The sequence below is a fragment of the Cyanistes caeruleus genome, chromosome 2 (genome assembly GCF_971803275.1).
Source record: "Cyanistes caeruleus chromosome 2, bCyaCae1.hap1.1, whole genome shotgun sequence".
Lineage (NCBI taxonomy): Eukaryota > Metazoa > Chordata > Aves > Passeriformes > Paridae > Cyanistes > Cyanistes caeruleus.
Genome location: NC_141702.1, coordinates 20,796,146 through 20,814,927, shown reverse-complemented (window position 1 = coordinate 20,814,927; position 18,782 = coordinate 20,796,146). Strand labels below are relative to the sequence as shown.

Genomic DNA, 18,782 nt, shown 5'->3' with positions numbered 1-18,782 from the left:
ATATCAATAACATAAAATAACAATACAGTTAATAAAAGGAAATTCAAGGCATGTTAAAATATTGTAATATATGCCAAGCTATTGAGAATTTGATGAGCAGAGCAGTTCTGAGTCTGGTTTAACATAGATTCTGTCTTCCAGAATAAGGTTCAGGAAAACATTCAAGAAAATGCTACAGATGCAGAACTGTGCAATACCGCTTCCTTAAAAGAATTTAAAAAAATCATAGAGATTAATATTTAGTCATTAATATCACACAGCTGAATTTTTTAGTTGTCTAAGCCCACTCTACAGTTTTCCACTTTTGGTTTTTTTGGTACTAATAAGAGTATTTCTGTTGTGGAAGAGTGTTTTCCCCAAAGTACATATAATCATAATTCATAAAACTAGCAGCTGATAAAAAAAATGCATTGTGATACATCATCCTTCATTTCTGTATGGAGAAACTGAGTATTCTTGTATATTTACAGGAGTAAGTTTGTCTGCTGTTACTAAATGGATTGATATTGCAAGTGACACAGGTAACCTTGGAATTGGGGTTTCTTGAGTCCAAAAAGGATTCTATAAAAGTTCCTCTTCCCATTACACAGGGATGGGCTGATGAGCAATGAAGTCAGCCTCTCCAGTTGTGTTTTTTTGATTTTTTTTAATATAAGGCTATGTTGCAGCTCTCAGGAATGAAGAAATTGGCTTAGGAATTAACACTTTGGACTGCTAAGTCTGTATCACCAGGCTAGCCTATGTGAAGAGTGAGTCTAGAGAAAGTGACTCTTAAATGTTGCCTCTTGATAATCATAAATAAAAGTGTTACCATACATAAAAGATAGAAAGGCTGATCTAGGAAAGAAAGCCTTCATTTAAAGAGCATTTTGAATTATTGATGTTGCTCAGTTCTGGTAGAGATTTAGAGCCTTGCTCTGAGCTAAATTTCTCTAACAGGGTGAAACAGGCAAAACATGTGAAACATGCTTTTCAGAATCCGAGATTGTGCTTCTTTTGAGGTACAATTTTGTTGTCCTATCACCAATCTTATCTCCTGTCACTTTTGTAACCAGCAATTAAGAAGAAAGGAAAAACCTCAATATTTTTCAAATGCTTTAGGGAGTACAGAAAGTTCACAGAAGAAGGGGGAGGCTGTAAACTTAGAAATCATGACAGTGTCTAATGTACTCAAGCAGTGGGTATGAGAAATGTTTCACTAAGAGATTTGCCATAAAGCTGCTCCCCTACTTTCTCCCTGCAAATGTAGATGCAAGTGATCAACGTGCTGGGAAATATTAAAAGTAGAGAAAAGGGGGTGAAATGGGGTGAAATAGGGTGAACAATGTCCAGCACAGAAAGCCAATTTTACCTGTAACATAAGACAGGTTATCACTATGATAACTATGTTACTGTTTTTTACATCTATCTTCATGTAAAAGAATAGCAGTGAATAATGAAACATATGGTTAATGTGATAATGAAACCTCACAAGCAGGTATATCCCTACTACTTGAGCAGCAGATCTGTCTAATGAATATAAATGTTAAACTGTTGCTGCAACCCTTCAGAGCTGACTTAATCTTAATTTACATTTCTGAAAAAGAAAAATTCTCCCTGTGGCAAAACCAAAACAATTTATTGTCTTTTTTTCTCCCCTCACTTTTTTCTTCCCCTAGGACTGAATATTTTAAAAAAGTCTGATTATTTCAGTGGAGTGACATGATTTAAAGCCACCAAGTATTAGCATTACTGCAGTATTCTGGCAAGAATTTAATTGTGAACACTAAACAGAAATTAAAAATCTCACAGATGTTCAACATCCACTAGACTACAAGTTTGTGAGAAAGTGGCTACATGTTTGCAGTTAAATATGGCAGGAAGAAATTAAATTAATTCCAATACAGTAACAGAGATCAAATATTGAATAGGGAATAAAAAAATCCATCTCTACACTGTTAATGAGTTCATATCTGGAATAACAGTTTCAAGGACAGAAATCTGGGACTAATTGGAGACTAACAGGATCAAGTAAGAGGACAGAGACATGCATTTGAGAGTCAAATCTTGCTACCAAATTCTATTTGCTTTAATCACTCAAGTGAAGTAAATGGGATAACTTCATGTGTTGCTGACATAAGAGACGACTACATAACAGATTAGGGTCTTGTTAAAGGAGAAAATAACACAGTAATCCACAGTTTACTGTTCATGCTTGGGTTTAGATCTCTAATAAATAAGTATTTTATTTCACTTGCAAATTGTTTCCATTAATAATGGCATCTGGGAATAGTCCTGTCGACAACAGTAACGCTCTTCTACCGTGTCTAGTTGTTGGTCCTGGCAATCACAAATATAACACATTATATATGGGAAGAAACATTTCCATCTTCTAATAGAAAATGAACTTCTTATTTATCATCTGCCTATGCTGATGGACAGGGGGTCCTATCACCTTTGCATCATTCTCTACCTTGTAAATTTTATTTGTCTTAGTAATTATTAGTCCAAAGCAAGCATATAAAACCTCCTTAGCACAGCTTCGTGTCTTCCCAATTTTTTGCCACAATTCTGCCAATTCCAGAGCTGTGGAGGATTTTGCTAGCCTCACAGAGAGGGTTGCTGCTGGGCAATGTAGTCCTGGGTTGCTGAGCACTGACTGAGGACAGTGCCCCATAGCTCCACAGGGCACTGGTGATAAAAATTGAACAGGGAACGAGAAGGGCGGGATGCAGAATTCTTGTCTTCAGCGAGGACAAGCTGAGCATCAGAGGCAGCACAACAGCAGGAGATGAGACCAGCATGAGGCAGGGGTGTGAAAGAATACAGCACCAGGAGGGCAGAGCTGATGCGGGATGGCTTCAGACAGATTTAAATTGTGGACTTGAGCAGATCCCAGAGACCTGCTCCATGTTTGGACACATAAAATATCAATCCAGGAAAACCTCCTGTTGTTTCTGGCACTGACCAAAGATTTCTGATTTCTTTAGTTTTCTGATTTCTTTAATTTTTTAGTGGTTTTAGTGTGTATATCCTGAGCATTGCTGATATTTCTCTCACCAGTCCTGCTGCTGAGCAACGAGGGTCAAGCAAAGTAAAAGCAACAGGCCTCTGTAATGCTGTTAATCAGCTTGCAAAATCTACAGCTGCTCTGAAATGCAAGGAAAAAGAAAGTAGATGGCACAAGACATAAATATGTCTTCTAATGAATAAACTAGAAAAAGAAAGTAAAATTTTCTTTCTAGTTGTATTCAAAGGCTATCTTGATATAAGAAGCAGAATTTATTTTTTGCCTAATTTAATAAAGTGGGAAAAATATTTTTTAAAATTGCTAACATACATTCTGTCTCCCCCTATTAGCTTATAATAATCAATCAAAAATTACAAAAATGGTAAAAAAACTGTTCTAATTCTAAACCATGTGGGTATTTCAGACTCCTATTTGAATAAAAGTATTAGATGTTTGGTACTTGCCTCACTTCAACGTAAATATGTTTAATTGGGTCCACTAGATTTTCCTTTAAGGAAGGGCATTGTTAGAGAAATGGAGAGAAAACAAAATGGTTCTGTGCTGCTTCATAGTGGGCCAGATGAAACAACGATGCAAACCCATATAAATTGTTCAGGAGAAATGAGAAGGTAGATATGCAGTATAACATGCATTAATTTGTCACCCAGTCAGGAAAAAGTGTAAAACATCAGATTAGTTTTGTAAGGACTGATATCTTAAGTGCCAGACCCTCACATACACAAGACTGCCTACCACTGCTGAATTTGGCACAGAGGTGGCTATGAATGACCTGTTCTGTAAACCCCATTAATTTTTTTTATGTGCTGCATGATGCCAGCCAGGCAGCATTGGGCACAACCAGAATATTTCCGGATAATTCATAAGCAACAGTTTAACTGATAGAGCTGGAAGCAGAATATCCCCCTTAATCTACACTGCATTTGTCTAAACTTGCTAGAAGTTACTGTTAATACAGCCATGGAAGTCAGTTATTCCACGCATATTTCAGTGCCAACAAAGTTTATACTAGAAATAAAATCACTAAAATAGGTCAATGTAGATATAACTTCAGGTTAGCCATAGACCTTCACAGGCACAAGGCAGCAGGAGAAATGCCATCTATTTGATGAAATAGCAGTGGCCGTGGGTGACATTCAGAACACCTTTCAAAAGGCAGCCTTTTAATAAATCACCACTTTTGGTCCATTTGCAAGATAGAATCACCTGAGGGGTTTTTACAAATCAATATAACCATTAAGCACTTAGTCAAAATAACATTATTTAGGCTGAGATCACAAAGTTAGCTGGATGATGAATTTACATGAAAGCACCATCAATTAAAGGAAATGGTTGTGGCAGGAGTAAACACGATTTTCTATTTTGTAAGGAGGTTTCTTGAGAAGGAGGATAATTACTCTGCAGGGAGCTTGGAGCTGCCCTGGAGGCAGAGGTCCCAGGGGCACGCTGCTGAAGGCACACAGGGCTCCTCTGAAGAACCACACAGAAACACAAATGCAGATGCCAAGGCTGGCACTAGATCTGCTTTGCACAGGGAAAGTCAATACCAACCCTGAAATTACTTCAGAAGAGGGAAAAGAGATGTTCTTATAACGAAAGGTGACAATGAAATCTAATCCTGTATCAAAAGAGTCTTCAGTTTTGGAATAGTTTTTGCATATACCTTTTTAGCCAAAAGGCTTTGGAAGTCCCAGCTAACATGACTGAAATGCCCTGAAATCTCTTCACTGTTCTCCATCATGGTCATCAGAATTTCTGAGTTACTCCTAAAATAAAAATGTACATTTGGGTGCCTAACAGTTACTTCTCAAAACAGAGAATGACGATAATTAAAAGAATATTAAGAAATCAAGGCGGACTTTTGAGAAAAAAAAAATCTCAGACATCGAAACAGTTTATTTCTCACATAAAGAATTAATTTTTTGATGGTTTTTCTAACAAGGCATAGATGTCAAAAATAAGAATACAAGTCCCTATTTAAATGAGAGGGTGTTGGGACACATCTTTTTTATATGGCTCTTCTTCCATCTACACCAGTCTCTGATTCCAAACATCATTAAAAGGAGACTGTAGTGTCAAACATGCCAGTTTAATTGTGCAAAATAATCTGCTTTTCTTAGTCAAATTCTGAAACGTTACTAAGGGGTTTCCTTCTTGAATCAGTTATACCCTTAAAGTTCAGTCATAACAAAAAGATTTTAACATGCTTAGTTTTAACATGCATAGCCTCTGATATTTAATTAAGAAAAATGAATCTCATAGAATGAAGAGGAAAGTGTTGAATCAGACTGTTTGGATCAAAGTAAATCAGTAAGTCAGTCTGTTTGGATCCAAGCTTGCCATTTTCAATGTGTGCCCTCAGTGACTACCTCAAAACCTACACGGATGATTGGGGTCTCTACTTTCTCCTTTCAGTGCTGGAGCAGGATGCGCTCAGGCTGCACAGAAAAAAAAGAGTGATTTGCTCCATTACCTGACCCTAGACAGGCACCTGAATGTAAATTAAGTCCTTCAGAGTGCTCCTATAACACACCCACTCGTACTTAAATTGAAATATTGTCTGTCTGTATGTGAGTGTAGGGCAGGCAAGGGAAACATCACATACAATCCCGGGCTCTCCAGCTCTTTCCTTTGCTGCCCCCTGGAAAGGTCCACACCTTTGCTTGCTGCTCTGGTGGTGAAAGATCCTGTAATTTCTGAGGGCTTTCCATGTTCAAGAGTTTCTCCATTTTTAAGGTAGTTGAGAGGGTTTTTTTTCATTGTAAAGATTTTCAAACCTTGCAAAAGTAGTCATTAAAACTTAACAATGTCACATTGTGATTGAAATTCAAGAGATAATTTTGCTTTTAATTAAGTTAATTTTTAAAATTAAATTCTGAATAAATTTCTCTCTAACATAATCAGAGAGATACTTTAGTGGTTAACTTATCTTTCTGCTTCTTCCCTATTCTCATTCAGGCCTCCATGATGAATGCTAGCCAGTAAAGAGACCAGAGAGTTTCTCAGTAGAGAGAGTCTCAAGTTTGGACATCTGTGAAAAGACCCTGTTACTTTCTTTTGAGATTAAACAGTAAGAAACAGATATATATATATATGATATAAAAATATCAGAGTGATATTTTTATGAGGTTTTTTTGAAAGACTGCTTACACTCAGATGATTTTTACCTGCACAATTTATATGATGGCCTGCACTTTATTTAAATTATGTACCTGAAAGCACTGTCTGGGTTGTATGCATCTACAACTTTGTAACCTTTTTCCTGATGGATCATTTTACATGTCTTGTGATTAAGTAAACCTGGATATTTGTTACACCCTAAAGTCAGATGTTAATTGGTAGTGTCATGTTGGCATAGTCTGTGGGGGCAAAATGTTGTATTTATCCTGTGCCAGTATTTTAAGTAGGGTCTTTCAGTAGCAGTGAATTACATCAGACCTTCAAGACAATTTTTGGGAACCATACATGGGAATCCATCTCACCTCACATTAGTCACTGAAAAATCCCCAGTCATCCAGGTCTAAGTTAGCTGTCCAATCACTTTTAGAATTACTGTGAGAAAAATAAGCAATTCTGGGAGAAATTCTCATCCATTTTAGATGCTTATTTTACCAGGAAATGAATCATCCAATACTTTTCTCTGTCAACCATAAAGACAACCATGGACAACCAGCTCAAATTAGGACATCTAATTTTGACTACCATCACTGGAAGTGTTCAAGAAACAAGTGGGCTTGGCACTTGATTTAGTTGACATGGTGGTGTTCAGTCAAAGGTTGGACTTGATGAGCTTGGTGGTCTTATCCAACTTTAATGATTCTGTGGTGCTATGAAATGTCTAAAGGGATGAGATAAACTCCAGCCAAAAGCTCTGTTCCTGTCTGTCCTGGGGTGACTTTATGATACTAGTATCCCAAATCATCTGGTTTATGTTATATATTAAGTTCTGCACCTTTAAGACTGGCTCTGAGAGCGGGGGGAAGAAGAAGCCGCAGTTTGTGTTAAGGAAAAACATAACTCCCACACATCCCGCTCCTGGACTGTGGTGTCTGCAGCACGGACAGACAGCGGGACAGAGCTTCTCTCTGGCTTTTAGTTAGTTTTAGCTAGCTGAGGAAGAGGAGTTCCCTGGACCTCTTTTTTTTCTTTTTTTTTTTTTTTTTCTGGATCTGTGCAAGCCTGCTCTGGACTGAACACCCAGCTAAACCCTGGGAGCTCACACCTGAGACCCACCAGGGCCTGGGCCTTGGCCTTTTCCAGCACCGGAGGGACTGATAAGAACCTGAGCGAGCTGAGCTACACCACGTGAAAAGGACTTTTCTTCCTAGATTTGCCATCCCATCGAACAGCAAGAGGTATTATTATTTAATATTATTCAATTTCTGTTAAATAAGCAGCTTTTTCCACTTCTCTCCAAGGAAATTGTTTTCCTTTCCCAGACCAGTTGCGGGGGAGGTGTCATTTGAATTTTTTTTCCCTGGGGAAACCCCCATTTGGAGTTTTCTCCCAAATTTGCCCTAAACTAGGAGACTGTCACACACTGTTTTGCACTGGCACATAACCTCTCCTGTCTTTTGTTACCAGTGATCATTGGAAAGGTGGCAGTTTCATCTCCCCTGCTCCACATCCCCTGTGTAACACATGGGCTGGTGCTTATCTGGCTCTGTCACTTCAGCCTGCGCCAGGAGTGGGTCACACCCCAGGAGCAGGATGACCCAAGGTGTGACTAGAGCACTTGCTCTACGGCTTTTTGGCTGTCTGAGGAGGCAAGGACGAGAGGGAGGTCTTTTGCATGGATTAATAGAGGATTTATTGTTGTGGGGAATCTCGGGGGCAAAAGACAGAAAATGCGAGCATGCAACAGCTGAAATAGGAAGGCAATTTAAAGGGAGGGTACAAAGCATCAGCTAATCAGAGATATCCTGGGGATGGTAAAAGGCAGGGTTCACAAAATCATCCTCCAATGAGGGAGGCAGGGGGGGAAATTGGGTCATATGGACTAATCAAAAGTTGAAATTTAGGGGATTTCCAAAGTAGAATTCCAAGACTCAGGGAAGATTGACAGTGTGGGATGGGAGGGTCTGGGCAGGGCGATAATTTGGACCAAACCATCAACTTGGCTAATAACAGAACATACCATTAACAAGAAACACACTGCAACATCTGTGAGCAGGATGGTAAAGCAAATCTGAATGGAATTTGCCTGCAGTAATGACTGAAACGTGATTTCCTGCACCTTGATCCCTTCTGCTGATGCTACTACATAGCAGCCAGTACCAGCTTTGCCCAAGGTAGCTTCATAACTCCAGACTGGAATGAAAAGCAAACCTTCTGTATTTCTATATTTTTTTTAATTATATGACCAGTTTGAGGCCCTAGATTAGACCATACTGTTAATCCCACTTAAAATGTTGATATTGAAGTCAGTGGAATCTGTCCAATTCATACCAGCTCAGGATCTGGACCATTATGTTAACATATTATTGACACAGACAAGAATTGTGGTTCCTATTTACAACTTTTAAGAAAAGTTTTTCAAAATAGTGCATCACTGAGACACTGCTGCCAAACGAATTACATATAAAAAACCTATTTTTAAGCAGCATCTGTCTTTGACATCTGCGGCCTAGTCCAGCCTGGAGCGGGGTGGGGCAGGGGAAGGCCGAGACAGAGCCTTGTTACCTTTTCAGAAGCTGGAAACCAAAAAGAGAGCAAGAGAACTCTGGCTTTACATCTTAAAGCGGTGTTCATAAGTTGATCTCACTTTTCAATGGTCAAAACTGCTGTCAGTTCTTAGAAATGACTGATAATTGGTCAGGAGAAAAGACTCCCATCAGTCACCAGCAGCTTCAACTTCCTTAGCTCTCAAAACTGTCTTAAAGGTAAAGTCACCCCATGACATTCTGACAAACAATCTGTGTTTTAGCACTTTTTAAAACGAATGAAATCATTAGTATGGCACCTAACCTCAACTAAAATTTACTGGGGTAAGTCAAAATTACTGGATGAGATTTATTTATTAAAAAAAAAAAAAAATAAAAAAATATATATATATAATAATAATAATAATAATAATAATAATAATAATAATAATAATAATAATAATAATAATAATAATAATAATAATAATATCTGTGTCTGCAACAGGTTAGTCTCAATATTCAGAGTGAATCTTTTTAGGCTTCAGTTCTGTACATGTACCTGATTTTGTACAGGAAACTAACAATTAAGTGGAAATGGGACCACTAAATTTGGAAAAAGCTGGAGCCTCTACAGTCTCCCTGGAGAAGAAATGTATAAAAGGAATTACTGTAATCAAGTAATTCAGTGTGCAAGATGTTACCTCCATATTGAGAAAACTTAGGTCTGTAGGCAGCTCCATATTACATAAATGATAAATATGTTTTGACAGTGTAATTAATGTTAGTCTCAAAACAGAAATGCAAATCGAACAAGACATCAAGATCAGAAACTGTAGGCCTTTGCTAAAATTAAAAGAGATGTGGGCAACACAAACCTCATAGATTGCTGATGGACTGGTTACAAAGGGTTCTATTTTGGATCAGTTAATTAGCAAGAAATTATAGCCTAACCAGTATCCTGTAGATGGCACAGTGAAGTGCTGACAGCTGTACTGCTCTTCTAAACAGTTCCTATGTGTCTCTAAAGTACTGAAGTTGCATTAAAAACCACCATCTCAGTTTTTCAGTTACAGGAAGGAAAACTCTTAACTATATTTCATTTTCAAAATGTGCGTGTGGCTTTTCAGGAATACAGATTGCATTTGTCACATCACATCATCAACACAGTAAGAGACAAAGAGAAAAAAAGTTTCAAACACTAAAAATCGCTCTTCTTGTGCTACTCTTCTCACATTGAAATAACACAAAAAATTGAAAATGTTTTTCAGTAGAGTTTCTTCTCGAACTCCCATGTATCCTTGTCACTCAATTAATTTAATTTCCAGCAGCCTCCTAAACCCCTCATAAATCTATTATATAGGCTTATAATTGGTTTTGTTTTTTCTATTTTCTATTCTTTTTCTTACAGTAACTATGTGTAGCTTATAATTTTATTTAACTTCCAGTAAGGAATTTTAAGATTAATAGGATGAGGAAAACAATTTGCTTACTTACCCTTAAGGAAGTGTTGCATAATTTTATCACTATATTATGATAATAATCTGACATTAAGTGATTAGTAAATATTTTAAACAAATGCAATTTAATATCTTTAAACAATTAATTTAATCTGCAGATATTACAAATCCGGACACAAACTCAGAGTGCATTTTTTTTGTCAAATTCAATAACCATTTTACCCAAGAAGCAGATGGAATCAGTATGAGTGTCAAAACCAGTGCTAAGAAAGCTACTTGCAGGCTCACAGCCCTGTATTTAGGTGTGGAAAATGATGCTGCTGTGTTTTGATCTCTCAGATTTGTAATTCAGAGCATGGTTTTCTTAGTTATCCTTGCTTGCAGTGGGACCCTAATTTAACCTTAATTTTCATCCTATAATGTAATTTGAATAGGTTTAATTATTGCCTTAGATTAATGGAAGCAGCTAGCTATACAATTCTATCATTGTGGACTATTTTAATAGGGAAGAGAGAGAAATGGGGATGTCCAGAAGACCACTTCATAATGGGTACAAGCTGTAAAGGACATATATGTTCACTGGCTATAACTGGATATTAAGGTGATTGCCTTTGACACCTACATTTTAATATATGTATCATGTGAGATGAACTTTTATGGCAGGAATTTGTATAATTTCTTTGAGTGGGGGAAGGAGACAGAGGAAATACATGTATTTTTCTGGATACAGGAATGTCCCAAAAGGTAAAGAAATGCATACAAAATCTATGACTCATTGATGTATCCTTGATATGCTATTCTCATTCTCAGAAAGCCAAGTGATAAGTTACTCACTTCAAACTAAGTATCTCCCATAACCCTGGATGTCCTCTAGCTTCCCTTGAGGAGTAGTAGTGTGCTGTTAGCAGTGCTCTGGTATTTTATATTGTGTATATTTTAATGGACTATATACTGAGACTGACTCGTAGCCTAACAGCAAGTAAGACTTTGTCAGGAACTTTCAAAGTTGCACTTGTTGACAATAAAACACCTCAGTGTAGGCTGAGGCTTGTTGATTCTGTGTTGTGCACAATATAATACATACACTGTATTCAGTCTGAGCCAAACTCACCAAAACATGGGTACTGAAGCTTTCCTCCCTAAACAACAGCTTCTTGTCTAAACATTGCAATTCTCTTCTAGGTCCTGTGTAGATGCCTCAAATGTCTCAAATGGTGCCAGTCAATTGCCTTTGAACTAATCAGACTTTGTTGTCATGGGAACTTAGCTAGATTGCACAAAAGTATCTATGTTCAGTTGACTTGACCTGGAGGCTAACCCAACACAATTCAACTAACCTGTCTGGTCAAAGGCTAATTCTGTCAGGTTGAGCCCTAGGAATGTCACCAATTTATTTTTTCTGAGTCTCTGCAAAAAGTCCTCCCAGTATGTTTTAAGTATCAGGTTTATCAATTGTCTTTCTACGGTAGATCTGAGTCTGAATGAGTTTCCTCATGCAGAAATGGATCAAATGATGTTTGCATAGCTAGCACAGCAAGGAATGCCATTTCACTGCAAATATCATCATTATGGCTCCTGACATACAGACCTTCAACAAAAAAACAGGACTAAATGCATGCAGAGCTTCTGAGAAGACTCCTTAGAGGTTATTTTCCTTCACAGAGGAACCCAGGAGGAGAAGCACAGGCAGGGTCCTTCCTTCTTTTTCACTGCAAAGAAGCACGATGAGCTGGTACTTCCAGGGTCACACACCCTGTGTGTTTCCCTCAGCTGCACAGAAAAAGCCCTCTGGCAACCTCAGGGTAAATAGCTGGGCTGGTATTTACATCTGCTGCTGTCAGCTTCTGCCATGTCAGGAAGGTTTCAAACTGAGCAGTGAAACACCTTCCTTGCATGTTATATTTTTCTGATAAATTCTACTCTTTTTTTTTTTTTAATATAATACTATAAAGAAAACATAGCTGAGAAAATTCTGTGAACAAAATAGCTTTGAAGCCAAATTCTGCCAGGGGAGACAGCATAGGTGTCCTTTTTAATAAAAAAAAGCTGTCTGGCAAATCCAGTGGTTTACAGAGGAATTTTGTCAAGCACAGAACAGCAGGAGCAAGAGAGAAACACTCATTACACATTTTTAAACTAACTGTAGGTGGAAGTCTGTGACTTAGTTTTTTACCTTTGACTCTGAAGATAATTTGCACCAGGGAGAATGAAAATATGAAAAGCTCCTGGCTACTGCTCCAACTGCTTTCATGCCTCATCAGCTTGAACAGGCCAGGCAGCCCTGATTAGCACAGCCTTGCTCCTTCTCTAGGAGTCCCAGAGTTGTGAACAGTTGTGGCTGTTGATGCCCCTTGCTCATCCTGTCGAGCTCCTTGAATCAAACTGTTTGTGTCACCTTCATCCTAGTGACTTCCTGGGCCTTTTCTACTGTGTAGAGCTGCTCTTGAACAGCATAGCAGCAAAACTTCAATATGTTTAAAAAAATTAAAGACTAATTATGATCTCCAGATACACCCAGAGCAATGAAAATTATGTGTGTGTATCCAAGTGTAGAACTGGGCTCATCATCTGTTAGGATAAAATTTATTCTCACAGTATAGGAACACAAGCTGGCACAGCATCAAAGGATTAACTCAGGATGCCCAAATACTCCCAGAGATAGATGGTGTTTCCTGCAGAGTTAGAGTGTCAGATAATTCCATAGAGCCCCAACAGTAATTAAGAAAAGTCGACATAATAAATTATGATTGAGAACACAGCCTTCTATATCTTATTTAAACTCAATGCTTTGTGTTTTTAAACATACCTCTTGTGGATTCCACTGCTAGCTATTACCTAGCAATGGATACCAGTAAAATCCTCTCAGACTGAGCATTTCTATAGACAGAACAGAAATTGTGGGATGTTACTTCATGCATAAGTTTTCCTTCATTTGGCTGGGTTTTCCTAGCCACAGTGCATCAGATTAAGAAGATCCAAACAGCCACCTGGTTGAAGTATCTCATACTTGAAAAAGTAAAAGAAAATCACACATCTGTTGCTCATAAATAATTTTTCTTTTAAGAACTGAAGAGCATTTTTTCCTCAATTTTTATGCTTATACACATTTATAAAATTGCTTCTGAGCTTTCTCTTCCCCAAGCTGATCAGTCCCGACATTCTTATGTTTTTCTCATGGGAGGGGTGTCATATGCAGTAGCACCATGACTTTTTCCCACCTTTGGTATCCTCATATGTGGCAAAAAAAATGACAAACCAGCAAAACCTAAAAGCAATAACTAGTGTTATTATTGTTCAGACAGTAACCAGTGAATCAGTCCTTTTAGGGTTTGAAGGGGTAGCCATGCTATGGAAAGATACAATTTATCTCTGAAATATCATATTCTCATCCATCTATTTTTGTAAGCACATGATTATGCAATCAGTTCACCAACCATGAGAGTTCTGTATCTAAGTATCAAACATGGGCTGTAAAAATTCACCTTACACAGCACTTTATTTGAAAATGGAAAGCTGAAAATAGCTTCAAGTCAGGAGAAGGGAAACCTGTAATTCCTCAGGCATCCTGAGTAATTGTAGGAACTCTAATTGAAAACTCCATCCAATGTGACTTTGTTTGAATTAATTGGTTTTGGAATTAGTACTGAATAGTTCAGTAAATGTGGAATTCTCAGAAGTTTACTCATTGCCAAGCAGAGTCCAGCTGACTAAGAAAAGTAAAATGGCACAAAGACAGTTCCCTACTTTTCATCTTCCTCAGTAAAGTCTTTAGCAAGCACAAGTTTAGTTGAGCTGCCTATGAATCAGAAAAAACAAGGTGCATGTACAACTGAGAAAATCATTAAGGCTGGAAGAATTACATTGTGCTACATTTTCTAGAAGAATTAAAAATTTTATAGAGTATACTAGCAATTTAAGGCTAGCAACTATATTCCCTTAATCCAGCAATTCTTCATGGTAAATTTCTCTCAAGATTAGCAGGAAATCCCTGAAGTGGGAGAAATTACTTGGGACTGACATTCAACATAGGACAGAAATTCAGAGTGCCTTTATGTACCCTGACCAAGTTCCCATTGTGCTGAAGTCCATAGCTAGGTGGGTTCTTTTATCAGTAATCCAGTAAAAAAATACTGTTGTAGGCAAAAAAACTGGGTTAGAGGAACACGTGGAGTAATTTTAAGAAACTGAAAATGATCTTCTCTTTTATTCATCAGACTGAAAACCAAAGAACATAACAGAGGCTGCTTAGTCTGTGCTTGCTGCTGGAGAAGGATTTAGTACATCTAATTGAGTCACATATTTAGCATTTCTGGCTGGCTGTTTCAATTTGAATATAAAAGCTATACACACTGAGTAGATATTCTACTTGATGGGTAAACATTTGAGCAGTGGTCCAGAGGTGAAGTGTTTCTCTCAATAAAGATGTGTTTTTTACAATGTATATGTTGTCATCAGGAGAAAATAGGTGTGCCCCCACACCTGAACAGATGATAAACTGAATAGTTCAGTAAATGTGGAATTTACTGCGGATGATAAACTGATATTCAAGTTGGCCAGAAGTGCAATACCAAGTTACTCACTCTCTCTCTTTCAGGGAAGGGGTTTTAGCATGTTCTGCTTCACAAGAGACCATCCTAACTGCTACCTCCATTACCACTACAATTCAGTGTTTCTGCATTCATTGTGAAAACAAACTACAAAACCTGTAAGGAAACATTCTGAAATAGTCTATAACATACCGAGTGGTTAATATGAAGGACTCTCTCTACAGAACTTGAAAGAAAAATAAGTAGACTTTGTCAGACAAAGGGGAAATGAGGGAGGGGGTGATTAATATCTTCCAGATGTCCTCGTTGGTGATGCTTTCATAGCACGGTCTAGTGTTGTACCACAGTATCTGAACTACTTTTCGGTAGGAGAAGCCAGGTGTGGCAGGTGGGATAAGGTGTTACTGCAGCACTGCTCCCGACCTCCTGCCCTCCATTCCTCTGCAGCCAGGGCTTGCTGCGGGCTCAGCTGGCGGTGGCACAGCACAACATCTCTGTCACCTTCCTTCCCACAGCACCGTGTCACACTCCCTGCCTGCCACAGTGTCACACTCCCTGCCTGCCACAGTGCCACAATCCCTGCCTTTCACCGTGTCACACTCCCTGCCTGACACAGTGTCACACTCCCTGCCTGCCACAGTGTCACACTCCCTGCCTGCCACCGTGTCACACTCCCTGCCTGCCACCGTGCCACACTCCCTGCCTGCCACAGTGCCACACTCCCTGCCTGGCACAGTGTCACACTCCCTGCCTGCCACAGTGTCACACTCCCTGCCTGCCACAGTGTCACACTCCCTTCCTGTAACCGTGCCACACTCCCTGCCTGGCACAGTGCCACACTCCCTGCCTGGCACAGTGTCACACTCCCTGCCTGCCACAGTGCCACACTCCCTGCCTGCCACCGTGTCACACTCCCTTCCTGTAACCGTGCCACACTCCCTGCCTGCCACAGTGCCACACTCCCTGCCTGCCACCGTGTCACACTCCCTTCCTGTAACCGTGCCACACTCCCTGCCTGACACAGTGTCACACTCCCTGCCTGCCACAGTGCCACACTCCCTGCCTGCCACAGTGCCACACTCCCTGCCTGACACAGTGTCACACTCCCTGCCTGGCACAGTGTCACACTCCCTGCCTGGCACAGTGTCACACTCCCTGCCTGGCACCGGGAAGGAGCCTGCCGAGCTGCCAGTGCCGTGATGTGCTTAGACAGCAGGGAGCCGGGCTGGTACTACCTGGGAAAGTGACCCAGTTTTTATGAACTCTTCCTGAAAAGTGAAGCCTCGCTTGCAGGAGCAGCAGAGCTGTAAGTCAGTAGCACTTAGGATGACTACTGCGTTCAGTGACTTCCCATTCAGGAAATTACATGTTGTCTGTGATGCAGGAACGAGGTGGGAGGCAGCAGCAGCTGGAGCTGTATTTTCTCAGCTGTGCATCTGACAGCTGTGACTGGATTCGGTTCAGAGACAGAAAGCATATGCTGCCATTCAGGGCTTTTAACATCAAGTATCTTTTACTGGGTTCATTATCTCCTCACAAAATGAATTGTGATGGCTAGAAATGCCCTAACCTCAATGAAACAAGAGTCTCAGCAGGAGTAACACAGGCCAGGTCTCGCTTACCATGGGCCAGCAATGCTGGTGCCTCCTTTGCACTGTCACTTGTCTCATTCATTTTCAGCTGGGGCAGCAGGGACTGCCCTTGGCCTTGTCACAATCTCCTTCAGAGGTGGAGAAGACTGGTTCCACAAATAATTAAACTATGTGGATCCGTGCAGAAGTTGTGTTCTTTACTACCAAAGTTTTGTTGGGCTTTGTAAAGTTGTATGCAGTTAAGAAGAGCCCGACACTGGTAGTTCTTTTTCCATCTATTAGAAAATTCTGTTAGCAGAGTCCATTAATAATGTCCCATATAATATTCATTATAGTTGCAACCTCCTGAAAGTCATTGATGCATCTAGGAATATTTTAGGAAAATGCATGCTGTAAATATATATTCTATAATTTTGTAATTGAATTCAGAGATCAAATACTACTCTTTTATTTTAGGTTTACATATTAAGTTACAAGAATTAATTTTCAGCTAAGCCTGTGTGTTACGAATCAATTGTTTTATGACAATGATAAGGGGCAGTCTTGACCTATATAACTAAAATTGAATGGAATAATTTAATTGACTGTTAAATGACTGTTAAATGACTGTTAATTTTCTAAAAAAATTCCTTTAGTTTTTTTGCCAAGAAGAATTTGTTATATCAGAAGCTAAAAAGAAGTTAATGTAATTTTCTTAAGAATTCAAAAGACTGAATTGAAACTAAAAACTGAAGTGAAAGTCTGACCTTTCTGACATTTATTTGAATGTCAAATATCTGCCAACACCATTTTCACATTTCAGGCAACTGCTTCTTTTACAATTTTCAGAAAGGGATGAAGAAGTAAGATTTTTGTAAAAATCATAGTAAGGACAGGAAATGTAGCATCTCCCTCCAAAGTGACAAGGGCTGAAGAGAGGAAAAAATGGAAGAATTACACCTAGGATTTTAAGAGCAAGAACTTATTTGGCAACTGAAGTTTCCCTTAAAAGTGAATCACATAAGCCTTACTCTTCTTGTATATCAGATAATTATTTCTGATTTGCATATTTACTTTCTATAGAAGCTGAGGACAAACTTGCTCAGTGGCACAGAGATGACATTTTAATTATAGAATGACACTCAAAACTCTATTCAGTCCATAGGCTTGGAAATAATTTTGGATCAGGAAAACACCTCAAATAATCTTTTTCTCCAGATTATCAATATCACCTCACCACAACAAAGAAGAAGAATTATATTGTGGGCAAGAAAATCAATCTGACAAATCATATCTGAGATAAGGGAGAAGTTATGTGTGAAATAAAGGTTAAAATTTTCAAAACTACAGCATTTAACCAGCCGACTACTAATCAATACAAAACATTTTTCATAAGTATGAAACACTGTGATGCAAACATACTTACTACCCAAAAATATTCCAAAAAATATTCTATTATTCAGGTTTGTCACTCTGAGGAAAATAAAATAAATCCTTTTCTGTGAGAATTTTTGGCTTATGTAGCATATAAACTTAAGACAGCTTGGGCAAAAATCAGACCACTTGGTAACCAAGATAATTCTGAAAATATTCCAATTTAGTCCTTGGAGTCAGACTCCAAAATAAGCATCTATTTGTGTCTTTTGCCATTGAAAGTGTCTTCATAATGTTCACACAGTAACATATGATAAAGATGAAAATTAGTCTCTGGGGTAGAAATAATATTTTATATCATGATAGCATCTCTATTAATCAAAGAACAGAAACATCACTAGAGGGGGCACTGTAAGCAACAATTTCTAGTTTTGCACAAAGTTTTATATAACAATTAAAATACCATGCTTAAGATAAAATAACATTTTATGCTACTTCTGGAATGCAAATGTATGTTATTCAACCACAGCTTCCTTTCTAAGCTCCCACTGTTCTGTTATACAACAGATGTGTCAAGCAAATAATTTAAAAAGTATTTTTATATGATACATTTTGCACTCATTTGTACCTTTTGTAGATGGGTAGCCTGCACTACAACTTAATAGTATGTGGCAAGGACAATACCATAATTAGGAACTGGCATTAACATACTTGGAAAGGTAGAAGTGAATTTGGACCAGTTTACAGAGTACATATTTCCTATAGATGTAACTTTAATTATTTACCGGCTCACTGTGCAATCTTTTCTCTACCCCTACCTACTCTTCAATCTTTTCTTTTCTTTAGCAATATATGCTAAAATTCTAAAATGGATTAAGCTATTGTCTTTTTTAAGCAACTAAAAAGAAAAAATAAATTTCCAGAAGAATGTTAAAAGATCTTAACAGTGAGTGTTGCAACAATGAATGTTAATGGCTACTGATGAGTAATAGATGTGTGAAGCTTGCCAAAACGTTTACAATTCAGTGCACTGATAAAATTGGTTACACCTTCCCTAAAAGTAATTAATTACCTTTTACATTAAATGCCTTCAAGTATTTAGACCAAATATTTTTAATATTACTTCTCTTTTTTTTTTGTATTTTAACAACCTAAATGAAAATTAGCACAACTAATCTCATTTG

At 38.4% G+C, this 18,782-nt stretch overlaps 1 protein-coding gene and 1 long non-coding RNA gene across 31 annotated transcripts in view; one reads left to right on the top strand and one right to left on the bottom strand.

Annotated features, from left to right (window-relative positions):
- DLGAP2 (DLG associated protein 2) overlaps positions 1-18,782 on the bottom strand; it is a 443,370-nt gene that overhangs the window by 28,863 nt on the left and 395,725 nt on the right. The gene's annotated exons all lie outside the window — the stretch shown is intronic.
- Positions 7,034-18,782, top strand: part of LOC111925904 (uncharacterized) — a 52,214-nt gene continuing 40,465 nt past the window's right edge. Inside the window, exon 1 of one of the 2 annotated variants that reach the window (XR_015282815.1) lies at positions 7,034-7,362. This is a non-coding gene — a long non-coding RNA (uncharacterized LOC111925904). Of the gene's footprint in view, positions 7,363-15,754; positions 15,960-18,782 lie in introns of those variants that run through there. The other variant, XR_002862557.2, reaches the window with a different exon arrangement.